The sequence below is a fragment of the Pinus tabuliformis genome, chromosome X, assembly GCF_031772625.1.
Source record: "Pinus tabuliformis cultivar Carrire ecotype Pingquan chromosome X, CPIR1, whole genome shotgun sequence".
Classification (NCBI taxonomy): domain Eukaryota; kingdom Viridiplantae; phylum Streptophyta; class Pinopsida; order Pinales; family Pinaceae; genus Pinus; species Pinus tabuliformis.
Window position 1 is genome coordinate 846906554 of NC_142308.1, and position 14443 is coordinate 846920996.

A 14443-nucleotide genomic window follows, 5' to 3' on the forward strand; every position below is an offset into this window, starting at 1 on the left:
CCACATATTCACATTATCTTGAGTCATTGAAAGCAAGTGGCAACCTTAAGGAGATTACCTTTGACTCCCTTGAGAAGAAGTTTGCTGAGAGAGAGAAGACTTTTGGGAAGAAGACAACTCCTCTGTCTACTGAAGAAGTTGTGTTCCTTGCAAAAAAAGAGAAGAATCATGCACAAGATTCTTCTAGAGGAAGAGGTGGCCGAAGAGGAAGAGGAAGGAAGAACTTTAGAGCCAGGGGGGCAAGCATTTCCAAGGAGAAAGGTCTGGTCTTCATTTCATATGATGCAATAAAGATGGACATGATGCTTCGACATGTAAGCTTCCTTGGGACAGAATCGAGCTGGAAAGAAATGAAGGAAAAGGTAAAACACCTGGAAAAGGGAAAGGTAAAGCACCTGAATCTACTCATTATGTTGTGGCACATTGCAACGCTGGAGTGTCTGAAGACTTGTTCAATGTTTCACTTGCTTCATGGAAAGATGTTTGGTTACTTGATTCAGGAGCAACTTGGCACATGACTTTTAGAAGATATTTGTTTGAAGAATTCATTGACAATGTTGATGGAGAAGTATACTTTTCAGACAAGTCAAAACTCAAGCCATCAAGGATTGGCACCATCATGCTCAAATTGCCTAGTCTTCCAGACTTTCTTCTACATTATGTTTTGTACCTCCCATAGTTGAGGATAAACTTGTTGTCTTTGGTCCACATCCGTCAAAAGGACACTCCATTCACATATTTGATGGCAAGGTTGAGGTCAGAAAAACATCATATCAGTCACTTGTCATGACTGGGATAGAAGAAGAAAGACTTCTAAATCTACAAGGAACCTCTGCTCGTGCACATAAATTTTCATACAATTCTCACTATGATGAAGGTACATTTCCATCAAGTCTTTTATGGCATGCTATATTTGGACACTTGAACTATGACAACCTTCGTTTGTTGAAGAAAAATGGTGTTACTGGTTTGCCTATTATTCCTAGGAAACTTAAGCAATGTGATGCTTGTATCTTAGGAAAGCACAACAAACAATCTTTTCATGATTCTCATTCTAGAGCACATAGAAAAATTGAACTCATTCATTCTGATTTATGTGGCCCAATTCTTGTTCCTTCTGCAAATGGTAATAAATATATGATGACATTTATTGATGACTACATCAGTATAGGTTTGGTTTATTTATTGAAGAACAAATATGAAGCTTTTGAAACATTCAAGAACTTTCATGCATAGATTGAAAATGATGCACAATCTCATATTGTCTCTATTTGCACTGATAATGGAAAAGAATACACTTCAAACGAATTTGAAAACTATCTTCGCATGCATGGGATCAAACATCAAACAACCATGCCCTATAATCCCCAACATAACATAGTAGTTGAAAGAATGAACATGACAATTTTAAATATGGTACGCCCATGATGTTTTTCAAGAATGTTAAACTGATGTTTTGGGATGATGCAGTTTTAGGTGTTGTGTATATAAAGAACACGTATCCATCTAATGCTATAAAAAACAAGATTCCCTATGAAATGTGGTATGGCCACATTCCTTCGGTGAGGCATCTTAGGGTTTTTGGTTCGACCTGGTATGCCTTGATACCCAAGGAACAAAGAAACAAACTCAGGGCAAGGATTTGAAAATGTATCTTCTTGGGGTACTGAAATACCTTCAAAGCATATTGTCTCTATGATGAAGTGAATAAGAAGTTTATAATATCTAGGGATGTGATCTTTCTTGAATCTTCCAAGATTGGCAATGTTCTTGAGTGACAACTTGATCGCTTGGATATATATAGACATGCAAAGTATTTTCGAGAGTTTGATAATGATATTCCACATCTTGAATGGGGGATCCCTATACTAGATCAATTTGTAGAATCTTCTTTTGAAGCACTCTTGATCTGAAATGGAGCAGATTAGTAATGTTGTGCTAATTCCCCATTCAGAATATAAAAATGTGTTTGAGGTTTGTACTCCAAAATAACAAGTAAAAACATGAATTTTATGTGTGTTTACTTAAGTTAGTTTTCATGAAGAAAACTTCAAACATGAAACCAAAACATTGAATGGAAACATGCATCAAACAGTAATACACCAACCATTGTTAAAGGAGTTCATCCCTAATGGGTTACATCTCCTTATATCAGCTCTAAAGGCATGGACCCTTCTCATTATGCTCAAAATTCTTCAGTAATAAAGAGTACATAAGTGTGTTGACAAAAAGAGTGGCTAGTTTCCCCTTCAAGGAAACATTCTTCTGCAAAGAACTCTCACTTTAAACACATGACAACCTATAACTAGTCATGAAACAATCAACAAGCTAAGAACTCTCAATTCAATACCCCATACTCCAACTTCCAATAGCATAAACAGTACTACAATCCACATGAAGTACTTAAACAAGTCTCTTTCTCCATACACATATAGAGAAAAGAAGAAATAAAGCTACACCACTGTTGTAATGGATGTTGTAGAAAACATAGGCTGGAAGACCCTTGGAAGGTCATCTCTATCTTCATACTCCTCCTTAAACTGAATCAACGCTCTGGTTGACCATGGCACCCATAGGATTCAATTTTCTAAAAGCCTATCCAGAAGTGCTCCTTTGATCTTGAAACCTATTCCAATTAGTTCAAAATGCCCAAAAATGGTTATCTAGCCTCTTTTTTCATCCCATTTCGTCAAAAATTTCCTTAGTTATGAATTCTGTCAGTGTTTCCACAATTTTCTCCTCCAAATCTGGCTTACTGCCAATTAAATTCATTATCCAAAGTTAATTCTGGCAATTCCACCGAAATCGGCAGTCCCGCCAACTTCTAAGCCTATCTTGCAGTTAAGGCCAAGTGGTCACATACAAAGTGGTCAATCCGACAGAAAAGGCGAAGGTTTCGCAGCCCTGTCGGACATCGCAATCGGTGGAAAAACCCGTGGTCAAGGTATGTGAACAAAAACGGGCGACGTGCGATATCGGCGGACCTGACGGACAATTAAATGGAACTTATAGTTGCATCGCATCCGAGACTTATTGCTCATCGCAATCAGTAGATAACATCAAGCCTAAACAATAGGCACTCTGCGATACACAAACCCGCTAAGATTATAAAACACAACATATAGAATATCGCATCTAGGGACATTATCACAATCGCAATCGGCGACGGCCGGGGTTTTACCTCATGCTCTCGTTGTGATCTGCGATTGCGATTTTGTCGCATCGCAACCAGGCTTCACCGGGGGCCGATTCTTAACACTTCCCTTTGTGCGATTGCGATATGCGATTATCACATCACCACTTGCTTAGGGCCAATTCTCCTTAAACCGATCCTCTGTTTTTCTCTGATATGCGATATGCAAGACCCAATGGAAACCTGCGACTTGACGCTTCCCCATTCACTAGAACCTTTGCCATGTCATCCAATCTTGCTACATGAACAAGTTAAACCTGAACTTTGACTTGCTCTAACTCCTGCATAAGAGCTAGATTTGAGTGTCGTTCACACCATTGGATTCATAATAACAAGCTCTTTAATCTGAAGCTAAGCTTATCAAGGTTCTGACACTTTGATCTTTTGGCAGATTTTGAGCTCTTGATCAACTCTCTCCCCCTCATGAAGCTCCAGCCACTGATGACACTTTGAGTGATACGATTGCAAAATTGGGAGAATACATATTGATTCAGCCCCATTCTAGTCAACTGAGCAGCATGGGCCATCTCAGAAAAGTCCTCCAAAATGGCTGACAAAGCCACTTGAAAGTGTTTGTCCTGATGAGGTTGGAAAGACAAGAACAAGAAGTTCAACAAGCCATAATGGAGATGATGTAGACAATACTGATTCACCTGTTGATATGGATGTTTCTTATGATTGTGAACTGATTTTTTTTACAAATTTTTAACCAACTTATTTAAAATAATTCACTTCCCATGATGAATGGAAAGAAGTGATGCAAAAAGAATATGATGCTTTGATAAAGAATGACACTTGGAAGTTGTTTGATCCTCCATTGGGAAACAAACCAATAGGCTGCAAGTGGGTCTTCAAGAACAAGTATAAAGCAGATGAATCACTTGACAAGCACAAAGCCAGGTTTGTGGAAAAAGGTTTTGCACAAAAGGAAGGGGTCGACTATGAGGATACTTTTGCCCCCACAACAAAATGGGTTACCATCTGGACACTCTTTTCCTTGGTAGCTCAAAACAGTTGGAAAGTCCATCAAATGGATGTAAAAACTGCTTTTCAGAATGGATATATTAAACATAATGTTTTTATGTCCAAACCAGAAGGATTTGTTGTGAAATGTTAGGAACACAAATTATGAAAGCTTGTAAAATCCTTGTATGGCCTCAAGCAAGCACCGTGGTCTGTGAGCCTGGTACAAGAATTTAACTGTGCATCTTCTGAAACTCAATTTCAAATATTATGATCTTGATGATGCAACTTTGTTTGTCAAGAAAGTTGGGAAAACTATTGTATATCTTGTGGTGTATGTAGATGATCTTCTGATGATAAGGAAGAACGATAGATACATTGTATCCATTAAGAAAGAACTGAGGAAATGTTTTCAAATGAAAAATTTGGATTATGTTCACTACTATCTTGGTATTGAAGTAACTCAACATCCAAAGTTTATATTCCCCTCTCAGAAGAAGTACATTGGATATCTATTGAACATGTTTAGCATGGCTGAGTGCAATCATTTGACTACGCCAATGGAACAAAACTTAAATCTCACATTCATTGAAGGAAAATAATTTGAGGATGCAACAAAGTATATACAGCTCGTAGGAAGTCTCAAGCACCTGACTACTACCAGACCATACATTTCATTTGTTGTTGGAATCCTCTCTAGGTTTATGCAAAAGCCTTGTGAGGGTCATTGGTCTGCTGCAAAAAGAGTTCTAAAGTACTTGAAGGGAACTCAAGACTTTGGACTCAAGTATAAATAAGTGGGTGACTTCAACTTGATTGGATACTCTGATTCAGACTTCGATGGAGATAAAGAAACAGGGGTATCTACTTCAGGTTATGTAATGAGTCTTGGATAAGGAGTTGTCTCTTGGAGGTCACATAAGCAATCAGTTCCAACAAATTCCACAACTGAGGCAAAGTATGTGGCAACAATTGAAGCAACAAAGAAAATTGTGTGGTCTAGGAAAATTCTAGAAGATTTGTAGGAGAAACAAGTACATTCAAATCCTCTTTTGATTGACAACACTTCTGCAATAAAGTTGGCCAAGAACCCAAAGTTCCATGATCGAACGAAGCATATCAATACAAAATACCATCTGATTTGACATCATGTTGAGGCCAAAACAATTCACCTATGACATTGTTCCACAAATGAGCAGATTGCATACATCTTCACCAAAGCACTTGGAAGGGAAAAGTTTGAAAGATTCAGAATGGTGCTTAGACCACCAACATCCCTTCATATTGCGGGGGGGTGGGGTTGTTGTTGAACACCTAATATTTGGGATTAGGAAGCCTATGTACATATTGTAAATAGCTAAATAAGAGAAGTTGGGAGACGAAGAGACATTGGGAGGTGAAACCCAATAGTCTCCCTCTCCTTGTATATAGTCATATTCCATCTTAATGCAAAAGCAACAATTTCATTTAGAGTTACTCGTGGCCTGACATTTTTAATATTTCTTTTAATTAAATACTTGTAAAATGAATCTTTTAAAAGGAAAAACCATATCCTATGGATATATTAAAATCTTTAAAAACATAAATATTTCCGCATCAAAGTTGTAATATTTGAAAATATTAATTCAATGTAATTTTATTATAAATTTTGTTATCATACCATGTAAAAAAAGCATCATTAAATCTAATATTAATATTAATATTAATATCAGTCCACATGGGGTAGCTCAAGTGGCAATGGCCGTGGAAATGAAGTCTCACCGAACCGGAGATTGGGTTCGATTCTTGTGCTACCCTCCCCGGAAATGGGGTGAATAACGGACATGTAAAAACTCGAAATGAGAAGGTCCTACCAAGCTTGCAAAAAAACATTAATTAATATCATTATTATTAAATATAATATTAATACAATAATAGTTATAATTAATATTAATATTAATATAGTATAATATTGCTAAATTTAATAATTTTGGATTAATAATTTGAAAAAATATTTGCATCTTGAGGGATTTGATCCCCTCAGCATATGATAAATCTGAAATTAAATAGATCTCGGTGTTATAATAAAATAAAAAATATATTAAATTTGGAACTAGTACCATTAACACTATTTGATGAGGCCAAAATGAGATGAACACTATTTCATGAATTTGTTTTCTTATTATTTAATTATTTATTCAAATTTTAACCTTCATTTTCTCTACATAATTAAATAATTCATTGTGCAACCATTTTTGGATTTAAATTTAGATGTATGAATATAATATTAATAATTTAATTATAAATTATGAGTAAAATAAATAATAAAGTGATGTCCACAACTTTTATTTTATTTGTGGGAAAAAAACCTCATTTATATAACAAAAATCTCTATGCGGGTAGTTATTCTACTTATGTCACATCTTATTACACACCACTTTTTGCCCATAACTCGTAATAACCTAGTACATGTCACTTCCTGCTTATAATTACAACACACAAAGTTTATATGAGGAAAAATTAATTGTTTTATTATACTATGAACCAAAAAATTAATTGCTTTATTACTATGAACCAGCTTTAATTTTCTTCTAGTGTAATTTGCCTCACTTCTATGTTTAAAAGGTAAATTTTATAAACAAACAAAAGACACTACCATGAGTCCCTTGTATTCGATAATAACACATGTTCATCAAAACATGTGTAAACATTAATTTTCAATACCTCCCTTCTCCCATCTAGATGACTACTTGTATTTGTGTGAACGAAAAAAAATGGTTTGAATATGCAAGACAATTTTATGAGAAAGAATCTGGGGCAGAGCCCCCTTAGGATCAACACAACTTCAAAGCTCTTCACGTTACAAGAGGTGGATAATGGAATTAAGAAGCTGAAAACAAGAAAGGCAAAGGACTTGGTTGAACTTCAAGCAAAGTATCTAAAATGGGGAATGAACGCTCTTGCACCGCACATCGTGGAAATATTCAACAACATCAATCAACAAGGATTCCCAAGAGACTGGACAACTACCCCTTTTTAAAAGTGGAGACATTAATAATCCATCCAACTATAGAACAATTATGATCAATCCTTTGTTTGCAAAGCTTTTTGGCAACATGGTAGAAAACATAATTAGTAAGTGGGAAAAAGTAAAAGAAAAGAGGGCAAGAGGACAAGTGGGTTTTAGGTTGAAGCATTCTACAATGGATCATGGTATCACGTTGAGATACATTGATGAAAATTTTTGGGACTCCTAGTCTGTCTAGTGATGTTATATGGGTGTGAATTGTGGGCTAGCAACACCACCGTTTCAAAATGGAAACAAATTGAGAAAATCCAAAAAAGTTTGATCATGAGCAAGTTCAAAAAAAGTTCAGTACCTTATGAGATAATGTTGAGTGAAACATGAGAAACTCCCATTGAAGCAATTGTTATGGTGCGACTCATAAGATATCTAAAAATAATTGAGCAAATGAGAGCAGGTAGATGACCTAATGTTATCTTCAGCGAAGGCAGGAGTGAAAGAAAGAAAACATGGATGAAACAAAACCACACATGGATGCAAAAATGGAATATCTAACTCAATGTCTGTCCCACAAATAGCAAGGAGCTAAAGGAATTTGTTATGGAGAAGTTTGGTAAAAAGGAATGGGGAAAAGAGTTGGGTAGAAAGAAGAAGTACTACATTGAGGAATTCAACCCTACGTGTGACCTACAACAAAAAGAGTTCATTAGAGTTAGCATTTCGTGGAGGGAAAAGGCTATTATTTCTCAATTAAGGACCAACTCGCATCAACTTCAGTGCGAAACAAGACGGTGGAAAATGCCTAAAGAAGCTTTGGAAGAACAGGTGTGTACAATTTGCATGTTTGGGGCAGTGGAATCCGAAACCATTTCATTTTGGAATGTGATGCATTCAGAGGCATCAGAGAAAGTTATGAGAACATGTTAGCATCAGTTTCTTGGCATTATCTTTTTAGCTAGGGGATTGTTGGAAGGTTGGGCTAGCTCATCATCAATTTGAATCGAAAAAGGACTGAATTACAAAAAGCAAAAAACAAGGAACTAATGGTCTCATAGACTATTTTTAGTCTCATGGACCTTAAAATATCATTTCATTTCATTTCATTAATGCATGGAGGCATACCTATGTGGGCATGGGCATGTTCATGCAAATATTAATAGCTGGGATGGAAACCAAGAGAGGAGCTCTCATTGTAGAGCCCTCGACATTCAACCAACGATATTTGGCATGATTCAACAATTAATACCACAATGCAAAGTGCCATGCCTAGACCAAGGATGAAGGTTCAAATTGTTAACCCACAAAGTAGGAAATGAATCCTCTCAACCATTGGAGATAATTTTTTATTTTTTATTTATTTATTTTATTTTATTTTTTTAAATCTTCAATTACAAGGCCGATCAATACATGATTCAACTATTGAACCTAATACGCAGAGTGTTACGTCTAGTGGAAGGATGAAGGTTCGTTAACCCATGGAGTAGAAAATGAATTTCCTAACCACCGAATATAAATTTAATGTTTAAACTATTAATCCATAAAGTAGGAAATGAATCCTCCCAACCACCGAAGATAAACCTAATTGACTTATTTTTTTAAATCTTCAAGCACATGGTCAATCAATACATTATTTAGCCATTAATCCCACCATGCAAAACACAATTCTTAGAGCAAGGATGAAAGTTCGAATTGTTAAAACATGGAATAGGAAATGAATCATCCTAATTGCTAAAGAGAAGTTCAATTGACCTTGTTAAAAAATTCCCAGACACAAGTCCAATCAATAATAACATTGAAATCCATTATAATTATATAATCATTAAGAGCTTAATATGCCACTTGTGGAAATTGAATTTTGGTAAGAAAAATAACAATTATTTCTCCCCACCACACAAATTAAACCTGGTTGAGAATACTTACACATATGTATATATCTACAACAATGAAAATGAAAATAACTAACTTATATATCATTAGCTATTGAACATATTACACATAACAAAACATATAATAATATAAAATATAATAAGAATAATTTAATATGCATATGTGTAATTAGCCTTTCATTATTTGTAATATGCCTAGTGGAAATTTTACAATGATAACAAAGACGTGCAAATATAGTTACACAAAATTTTTCAAAAATGCACACACATAAACCATAAATTTCTCCAAATCCATAAACTGACCAAATTTTATTAATACTATTTGTTGTATAGTACAAATGAGTTGGAGAAAGTGCACCTGGGCTTGCACAAGGCAAGCTAAAACCACCAGGATATGAATACAAGAAAGCCCAATGACTACAATAACCAACTCCTTAAAAACCCAGAAAAACCCAAAAAGGGTTTCCTTTCGTTCCAACCTTCAAAAATTGACCCTTCACAACTTGACCCTCCAATTTTGAATTATGTCGTTGTGATTGATCCTGTCAATCTCTTCTCCCCCAACTCCAACAATCCTCCTCAAATGGCCCTCCAAATGATCTCTCAACACCCCAACTCCAAATTCCCTCGGATAATGTTTCCCCAAAGAGTCTCACTCCAATCATTGTGCAGTCATGGAGGAGATGATGCAGTCCTGCATGTGATGAAGTGGGAGTTGCGTGTAGGTTGGCCCTCTTGTATGTAGCTGCCCTCTACGATCCTGAAAATGATGGAAGGATGCTCCTTTAGCTTATCCGGACAATTTCCCTAGAACACTGCTCCACAAATAACCAGTGAATTCTCTCTTTGCGTAGTGGTGGCTCTTGGACTGCATGTTCTGCCTCAGAAATGCATGTGAGTTGTATCTGATGCTTCTTCCGGTATCGGTAATGAGTGAAAGCCTTCGTTGGGTGGCACTCGAAGTCCACCGAAGAAAGGTTGAGCTTCTCTCAGGAAACTCTTGTGATAAACAACACAATATTGGCTCAGCTGAACAACTAAGGAACATTCAATTTTCAAATAGACAAAAGACCCCTATTGCTCCCTCATTACTTCCTTTCATAAGTGCTGGCCATGCATTCCTTGTGGGTCCCTCCACCAATTCGATTTGCCTCAATGAATTCGAAGTCCTTGCTCCCAAGTGCATATTTCATGTGGGCCCCATATTCCACTAGCATGCAAATAAAGCATTTCTCCTATGGTTTCCACCAAAATTTCCCTTGAGCGAGTATTAACCAAAATTGTCAAAATTTATTGTCCAAACATTAGGAAAATTTAGGAAGGAACATTACAGTCCTATCCTCCCGGATGTTGCTTGACCCCAAGCAACTGTAAAACTGGACTCTGTAAATTCTGCTCATTCTCCCTTGTAGCGTCCTCCTCTGGTAAATCTTTCCAATTGACCAAAAGCTACCTGACCACCTTGTTTCTCAACTTCCTCTCCCGAGTCTCTAGTATAAGCTCTAGTGTCAAAATCAAATGCCCCTCATCATGCAACAGAGGCAACTCAGTTACTGCTACGACTTGCTGTCCCAACGTGGTTTTTAGGCATGAAACCTGGAACACATTGTGAATCCGGCTCTCTGAAGATAGCTCCAACTCATAGGCCACCTTAACTACCCTCCTGACCACCCAGTAGGGCCCATAGAAGCAGGGTCGCAATTTTTCTGCACCCTTCTGTGTGAGTGAAGATTGTCTATACAACTGCAAGCATAGGAAGACGATGTCCCCTACTTCAAATTGTCTCTCCACTCTGTTCTTATCAACATATATATTTTAATGATTTTGGGCTACCCACAAATTATTTTTGAGAGCCCGGAGAATCTCCTGGCTCTATTGAACCCAGTCCTTGGCTCCCGGGGCCCTGCTATCTCCAAACACCATGTTAGAAAAAGTAAGAGCATCTTACCCATAAAGAGATCAGAAAGGGGACATACCAATGGACATATGATAAGTTGTGTTGTAGTATAACTCCTTGAGATGTAGCCACTTGAACCATGCTCTTTGCTGCCTAGTCATGTAGTTGCGTACGTACCCTTCCAACCATTTGTTCACAATCTTTGTTTGCCCATCAGTGTGGAGGTGATAGCTAGTGCTGGGTGTAAGCTCTGTCCCCACTAGCTAGAACAACTCCTGCCAAAAATCCCCCATAAATTTGTTGTCTGTATCACTCACAATGGTCTTGGGAAGACCATGCAATCGGAAAACCTCTCGAAAGAACAACTTAGGCACTTGGGAGGCTGAATATCTTGATGAAATAACAAAGAAGTGGGAAAACTTGGTCAATTTGTCGATCACCACATAGATGCAGTTATGCCCCTACGCAACTGGTATCCCGGTGATGAAGCGCATGGATATGCTCTCCCACTTCCTCTCCGAAATGGGAAGCAGTTGTAGCAAACTGACCAAGTGGGTCAGCTCCACCTTATTCCTTTGGCAATGCACACACTCCCTCACATGCTTCAAAACATCTCCCTTGGGCCCTCGCAAGAGAATCTCTCTCCAATGGCACGATATGTCTTGAGGAAGATTGGGTGCCCTGCTAGTGGGGAATCATGGGCTTCCTAAATGATCCTCTCCTTCAGCTGAGATCCTGGCACCAAATAGATCCTTTCCTTGTAGTAAATCACATCGTCCATGACCAGAAATCGGTCATATCTGTGTGTGCCATCCAAAATATCACAAGCTTCAATGTCCTTGGAGTACTCAAACAATAGTTGAGCCTTCCAATCCTGCGTGACATCCATCAAAGAGAATGTTGTTGGTCTCCTAGCGAGGGCATCTGCTACCACATTGTCTTTTCCCTTCACATACTCAATCTCAAAATCATAAGCTTGGAGCTTACTCACCCATTTTTATTGCCTCTCCTCTAATGACTACTGCTCAAGGAGGAATCAAAGGCTGTTTTGATCAATCTTCACTTTGAACCGGCTACCCACTAGATACTGTCTAAATTTGGCCAGTGCATGCATCACTGCCAACATCTCCTTGTCATACACGAAGTACAACCACTAATGATGCAACAATTTCCTGCTCTCAAATGCAATAGGATGCCCCCCGTGTCAAAATGCCTCCAACCCCTTTACTGGAGGCATGACACTCCAGGACAAAAGGCCACTTAAAATCTCCCCTCTTTGTCAAATCTGTAAGAGGTGCTGCAAGCTCTGAGAATCGTCTCACAAATCTCTTTTAATATGTACAAATACCCCGGAACCCCCTCAACTCCATCACATTCCTGAGTGTGGACCAGTCTAGTATAGCCCAAATCTTCTCTTGATGCACCTTCACTCCATCTTCCCTAATCACATTGTTGGGTAGCGGAAGTCCCGCACGATGGTTAGGGGGTGCGAAGCTGGATATTTTGGGTAAAGTGAGGGTAAAGACTCCGTTGGAAGCATGGAGCATGAGTTATAATAGGTTGAGTCAAAGGGTAGTCCGCCCAAAAATAATGTAAAGAAATGTAAATAGAGTCGGCCTGCGCAGGGATCGCGGGCCAAGGAAGGGTATAAATAGAGCGAGGCTCTATGGATAGAGATAGTTGAGTTTTGACAGTTAATTTGGAATATGGAATGTAATGGGGTATTGAAGAAGATAGTCTGAAAGCGTCTGTAAGTCTGAGTCAAGGGTTGGGGTAGTAGATAGAGGCTCTGCAGCTATGTGCGCAGAGGCATGAAAAGTCTGTAGCTGTGTGCGCAGACCCCTACAGCTGAGTGCGCAGGGAGGATCTGGATGTATTGAGGATAAGTGGAAATAAAGATAAGTTTCTTTTGAAATTCGGTGTTCCTTTTGAGTTGTCGTGAATCTGACTTTCATAATATCTATTTAGTTCAATCTGCTTATTGTACGAATGAATGTAAATCTGGGTTCATTTTAATGCGCGAATCAATTGTGTTGGTTAAATGTTTGCTTAAAGATCCTGTTAATTTGTAACCACATCCTCCAATAGAATAGCGCACTAATAAGAAAGATATAATCAATCTGGATCTGTGCGAATACCGAGCAACACGGAGCTGTAAACCAGTGCGTGAAACCTCCAGACCACACCAAGACATCCCTAGGGTGCGGAAACCTGGTTCCAGCACCCTCCCCTGCTACCTCGGGTGAGACCTCAGTCCGTGCTTTGTGGGTTGTTGCCGAAAGGGCCGGTCGCTGCGGGATTCGCTTGGCCAAATAACTCTTTCGAACCTGGGTCAGGCCCATATAAGCCAACAAATGGTTCTGTTGCCAGGATCGGGATCTGCCTAAGGGGTGTCTAATGTGGGAATGCTGGAATCCTACGAAGAAAGATCTTGAAGATTGGTGGTATCTGAAGCTTCACGAGTTCGCGGTTCAGGAAAACAGAAACTCGCGGATATTGGAGGAACAGTGGTTGGATCGCTATATATTCATGAATATACATGATATCTTCTTCATAACATTTCAGATAGAATTTTACGAGTGGATTGCGAAGTTAGCTGATAGTGTGGGGAGGTGCATATTAGACCAACCAATAGTGTGGACTCCAGAAATGGTGTGCAGGCTGGAAGCCACCGAAGATAGACTTGTGCACGCAGTAGACCATTGGTTAGATAAGATCATACGAGGATTTATCACTGAATTTGCGATAGATACAACCGTAAGTTATAGCGAAGCAGAAAGGCAATTTCTCCAAGGAACGCGGGGTAGGTACATCAAATCATTGAATACTTGGATTAAGATGCTATTGTGCGAAAAACAGATCCTGCGCGTATATTGAAGTCTAGAGTAACTCGAAGCAGAAGGCTTATCGAAGAACAGGAGAAGTAGAAAACAACCCTTTGATTTCTATATCGCGGGAGAGCAAGAAGGATATTGCTAGGTTCTCACCAGGAAGTGCGGTCCGATTGATTACAGAATGCTTCCCACTGATACCACCTCCGTCTACACCGCCACCCGCTTCACCCACGTTGAGTCCACCAACACCAACACCACCTCCACCACTGAAAGTTGGGATGGCGACCACAGTCAAGTTACCGACCTTTCTGGGTGTAGGGAATGAAGAGCCAAGTCGATTCTGGTTTGTGATAAAATCTGTATGGGATGCACAAGGTATAACAGATCAAAACATTGAAAAGGCCATTCTGGTCAGTGCACTACAGGACTGCGCGCTGACATGGTACATAAAATACTCAACCGACCATCTGAATGAGGGAATAGCGGCGATCCAGGATGCGCTTAATAAAGAGTTTGGCTGACCAAAGTCTGAAGCCTAGTCCGTCATTGGGTTCAAGGAGATAGCATTGTTGCTTAGTGAAACTCCGTGGGATCTGGACATATCTCCAGCCATGGCTTGTCCAGATCCCACGGAGTTTCACCAGGTAACATTGCTATCTCCTTGAA